At 48.6% G+C, this 5,769-nt stretch overlaps 1 pseudogene; it reads left to right on the forward strand.

The window, feature by feature from the left end:
* Nucleotides 1-1,630: 1,630 nt before the first annotated feature.
* The window catches only part of LOC105888162, a 64,400-nt pseudogene continuing 60,261 nt past the window's right edge, over nucleotides 1,631-5,769 (forward strand).

Genomic DNA, 5,769 nt, shown 5'->3' on the forward strand with positions numbered 1-5,769 from the left:
TACTCTAGTGATAAATGTAGAGTTTATAAGGGAGGGTGCTGTTAGGAGACAGATTTTGTGACATGAGCATGCGAGTGGGACAATGGCAGGCAAAAGCTAAGTATCAGCATGAAATAGCAGTGCACCTTCAAGTCTTTAGTGTAGGCATAGATTTGGGAGAGTACAAGATGGTGAACTGAAATTTCTTTCTTTTTTTTTTTTTTTTTGAGACAGAGCCTCAAGCTATGGTTCTGGGTAGAGAGCTCTGACATCATAGCTCACAGCAACCTGCAACTCCTGGGCTCAAGCGTGTCTCCTGCCTCCGCCTCCCAAGTAGCTGGGACTATAGGCGCCCGCCACAATGCCTGGCTAATTTTTTTTCGTTGTTGTTGTTTTTGTAGTTGTTTAGTTGGCCCAGGCTGGGTTCAAACCCACCACCCTTGGTGCATGTGGCTGGCACAGTAACCACTGTGCTACGGGTGCCAAGCCAGGCCAACAAATTTTATCTTAATGGTACATAATCTCAAGAGTGAAAGAGAATAACTAATGTGAAGAACACGTACATAATTCCTATTTACATTCAAGAATTACTGCTTTTTCAAAGCAGCCCTCTGTGACCACTTACACTGGTCTGAACCGTACAGGCCCCAGGGTTGTCCCCCTGACAGTCTCTGAAACTGAGCTTAGGCTTGAAGCTCTCCCTCTGGAGTGAACTGTGTGTTCTGTTGAGCATTCAGACCAGGGAAGGGTTTGCAATTCACACTGTAGTTTGCTTGTCCTACACATACATTCCTGGAGTATTTAATGTGATTACAGAACTGAATTTTAATTGCCGGAACGTTCCTAGATTTAATCACCAGCGAAGGTTGACGCTCCCAGCTAGATTCCAGTTCCCTGACCACTGAATTGCTCCTGCCTCTTTCTACGTTTTCTCCCATAAACCCAGAGAACTGCACCTGGGGAACAAGAACGCCTGACTCGTAGGCCCCGCCCACACCCGCTCCGCCCTTGACGCCCCGCCCCTTGTCCGTGCCCGCCCACAACCTGTGGTTCCCCCTCCTCTCCTACCTGTGCAGGTAACTGCAGACCCGGAAGCCGCTGACTGGAAGAGAGGCGCACCGGAGCCCGGTGAGTTTCTCTTTTTGCGATCACGAGTTCGTTTCTCAGTCCCCAGCCCCTCTATACCCGGATTCTGGGGGCCCTACGACCTCAAATCCCCCCACGGCTCCTTCCACTCCGAGTCAATTCACGTCCCAGAGAGCGTCCGGAGTCTCTTCCCTGTGAACTGAGTCGCCCTGAGGCAGGTCCTGGCCCCGCTCTTTCTGCTACAGGCATGGCAGAGACCCCATTTTCCACCGTGTCGCTCCTAAAGCCCCTGAGTGACCCCTGCACTCCTCCGCGCCCCCTAAAGTCCTCGCTCCAGAGGGGGCTTCACGCACTTCCGCGTCCCAGGCCTTGCCCGAGTGTCCCTGGAGGGCAGCGCCGCAGTCCGGCTCTCTGGGGACCCGCGTCCTGTCCCTGTTCCAGGGGTTCTGCAGACCCTAACTGTGCCCTAATCCGTCCCCGCAGCCCTACCCTGCCATCGTTCTTGGCTGGTCAGTTCCCCGGGACAGTTCTCAGTCACCAGTTCCTTTAAGCGGCGTGTGACACCAAATGTCCTCTCAAAGGTAATTTTTGCGCGCTGTTCAGGCGAGCATGTTATTCCTATTTATTACTGATGAATGTGTGAAGTAACAGAGATGGAGAGGAAGAGAGAGGAAATAGGAGAACTTAGAGGAAGAGTGAGGGAGACCCAGTGAGAGAGGAAACTCTGGGAAAGTGAGGTTTAAGAGAACACAGGTCTTCTCAAGAAGGCCCCAAGGACAACCTGCAAGGTCCTCCTAGTGGTGGTTCAGCTTTGAGAATTTGAAGACACTTAACTTCCTGGGACCTGGAAACTAATACTTGCTTCCAAATCTGTAAAAGCCACTTCTGTAGATTGATTCAAACTGACTAGTCAGAAAGGTACCATTGGGCTGGACATTTTGACCAGAGATAAAAAGAAGATGAAGCCGGTCAGGGAGTGAGGCCATTTTGGACTCTAGTCAGCCTTTGCTCCCCTGGAGCTGGAATAAAGCCCTTCCTCGTTTATTATTATTATTTCTTTTTTGGGCAGAGCCTCAAGCTGTCCCCCTGAGTAGAGTGCTGTGACATCACAGCTCACAGCAACCTCCAACTCCTGGGCTCAAGTGAGTCTTCTGCCTCTGCCTTCCAAGTAGCTGAGACCACAGGCGCCTGCCACAATGCCCGGCTATTTTTTGGTTGCAGCCATCATTGTTGTTTGGCCGGCCGGGCTGGATTCAAACCCACCACCTTAGGTGTATGTGGCTGGCGCCTTAGCCACTGGAGTCACAGGCTCCGAGCCCTTCCTCTTTTAAACAGGGTATTTGGGTGTTCTTTCTCTTCACTGGGCCTGAACATACTGTAACACTATGAATACTGCCCACTAGAGGACATGGGAGGGATTTGCAAAGAGACTAGAGAGTGAAAGCTGAAGGTGTAAGGTAGCAGTGAAGCCAAAGGGGATGTAGAGCAATAGCTAAAGTTTATTTGGAGCTTCAGTGGAGGTGGACTGAGACTCAGTACACACCATCCTGGAAGCCCAAGAGTGCTTACCTTTCAAAGGTTTTAGGTAGGTTGGGTGGGGTAGAGTGTTGCTTTGGTATCCTAGTGACTGTGGCCATATAGGGTTCCAGCAGGCTTCTGACTGAGACCATTCTGTTTAAAGTTTAGCCCCCTGGAGCCATAGTGTTCCATAATTCCTCCTTCCTTCTGGATGAGTCCCAGAAGGGGTTGGTTTCAGCAGAGGTCACTGAACAGCCAAGATGGAATGCTTTGTGCTCAAAATGGATGGCCAATGCTTGCTCTGATTTTGGAGTTCTTCTGACCAACATATCACAAGGAAGGACACCAGGGTTGAGGGAGGGATGGGGGAAGTCTCTGAAGCAATTTTCAGAAAACCTAGATGACCTGACAGATGAAGGAAACCAACATAGGGCAACTGGTAGCAAATGGAGAGGTGTCTCAGACAGAGGGTCTTGGGAGGGCAGGAATGATTGGGAGTCTGGACAGACAGAGCAGCCTGCTTCTTGGACATCAGAGGGGGGCACCTGGTTACAAAGAAAACAGACAAGGAACGAAAACTGGATGGGAGAGAAGACAGAGTGTATAACAAGGAAGAGGAAATTTAACAGTGGGAGCAGTTGGGAAAAAAAGAAGGATATGTGAGATTGGGATAGAAGACTGGGGAGAAAGCTGCAAAAGGTGACACCTTTTAGAAATGGAGCAGAACAGCTATAAAAAAAAAAAGGAATAGAGGAAAGATGGGGAGAGACGGCAACAAAAGAAGGAACAGAAGCCCAGGGAGAGGCACAGAGGAGAAGAGAAAAGCAAGAGTAGGGGAGAGAAGGTGAGGATAAGAGGTTTGTAGAGAATGAGGGAGGGAAACACAAAGAAATGAAGACAGAGGGGCCCTGAGCCCAGATGAGTCTTGAGGTGATTATGTATAATGATTAAATTGTGACACAGTGTTTTCCCAATTTTAATCTAATAAGTTTAGTATTTGCTACAACATAGAAATTAAGCTGAGAATTGCACGATTCCTGCCCCTACTGCTGGTGCATGAAATAATTCCTGGCCTCACAGATTAGCCTCTACTTATAACCCAGATTCAGCCAGAGGCCATTGAGTTGACTCATTTCATAGTGTGTCACCATGTGAAGGGATAGTCTTGGTGACTCAGTTCTTGACCTGTGGGATCTGACCCTATCCACATGTCGTTACTATCAAAATCAAATTATGATTATGGGGCACCCGCTGGGAGTTCCCCAAAGAAGTGGTCACTGGGGAAAACCACACACACATTGGTGACTAGAGGTAAAATAGTCTGTGTGCAGAATGAGTAGTTTTTCCTATTTCAAACATTAAAGGGAAGACATTTTCTTTTCTTTGTCTTTTTTTTTTTTTTTTTTTTGGTAGAAACAGAATTTTACTTTATCACCCTCAGTAGAGTCCCGTGGTGTCACACAGCTCACAGCAACTTCCAACTCCTGGGCTTAGGCGATTCTCTTACCTCAGCCTCCCGAGTAGCTGGGACTATAGGCTCTCACCACAAGGCCTGTCTATTTTTTTGTTCCAGTTTGGCCGGGGCCAGGTTTGAACCCGCCACCCTCAGTATATGGGGCTGGCGCCCTACCCACTGAGCCACAGGTGCTGCCTGGGAAGACATTTTCTAACAACCCACCCTCCCCATCTGTGGGCCTGGGACCTCTCCCCAGGAATGGGCTGTCTCTGCGATTCTGCATCATTGCCAGTCCCCTCTCAGAGTCTCAGGGTGGCTTGGCATTCTCCCTGCACACATTCATCAATTTTTATTTTTATTTTATTTTAATTTATGTTTGCTTTGAGGCAGAGCACCTGTCGCCTGGTAGAGTACCCTGGCATTATCATAGCGCATAGCAACCTCAAACTCTTGGGTCAAGACTTCCTCTTGTCTCAGCCTCCCCACTAGCTGAGAGTACAGGTGCCCACCATGACACTTGGGTTCTTTTCTTTCTTTCTTTTTTAAAGGTTTAGCTCTATTTATTTTTATTAGTATTATTATTATTTTGCAGGGGTTTTTTTGCCGGGGCTGGGTTTGAACCTGCCACCTCCAGCATATGGGGCTGGTGCCTTACTCCTTTGAGCTACAGGCACCACCCTTGGGTAGTTTTTCTGATTTTAGTAGACACAGGGCCTCACTGTTGCTCAGGCTGGTCTGGAATTCCTCAGCTCAAGGGATCTTCTGTCTCGGCCTCCCAGAGTGCTAGGATTACAGGCGTGAGGCACCAGGGTGCCCAGAATTTCCTCCTTGAATCTTTTGTCATCTCTGTCCATACCCTGCCTTTCCTTATTATCTCACATCATGGTTTAACCCCCTGTGACATGTCTCCATTTCCCTATAGCCCTCTCCCCTGAACTCTGGAATTCAGTGTCTCATTGTGTCCTCACCTCTCTGGCAGGCCAAGTAACAGGCATGTCCACTTTCGTGTGTCCTAAGGGGACTTCCTGAGCTCTGTGAAACATATTCTCCTAGAGTCCGCATATCTCAGAGCAGAATGACCCTGTGCTCCCTGGGGCTCATGGAACTTCTTGTCAAATGTTTAACATGGTAACTACCATGTGAGTTGTACTTAAATTGTGCAAGTTTTGAACCTGTGGCCTCAGGAAGCATATGATATATCAATTGACCTGTCTTGACACAAGGAAGCTCCATAGCCCCAAGGAATAATTTTCTCATACTGTGTTGTAATGTGTAAGACATGGTAAATCTTGCTCTGTCGCCTGGGCTACAGTGTTGTGTCATGATCATAGCTTACAACAACCTCAAACTTTTGGGATCAAGGCATCTTGTCTCAGCCTGCCTCGTACCTGGGAATACAGGTGCCCACCATGACATCTGGCCATTGTCTTCTATTTTTAGTCGAGACAGGGTCTCACTGTTGCTCAGGGTAGTCTCAAACTCCTGAACTCAAGGAATCCACCTGGCTGGGGCTCCCAGAGTGCTAGGATTACAGGGATGAGCTACTGTACCAGGCCAAGACATATCTTAACACATTGTTTTTCTTTTTACTCTGTTGCCCCGGGTAGTGTGCCATGGCATCATAACGTTAAACTCTTTTTTTTTTTTTGAGACAGAGCCTCAAGCTGTCCCCCTGGGCAGAGTGCCGTGGCATTACAGCTCACAGCAACCTCCAACTCCTGGGCTCAAGC

This window comes from Otolemur garnettii, unplaced genomic scaffold, assembly GCF_000181295.1.
Source record: "Otolemur garnettii isolate 467f Iridium unplaced genomic scaffold, OtoGar3 scaffold00212, whole genome shotgun sequence".
In the NCBI taxonomy this organism is placed as follows: domain Eukaryota; kingdom Metazoa; phylum Chordata; class Mammalia; order Primates; family Galagidae; genus Otolemur; species Otolemur garnettii.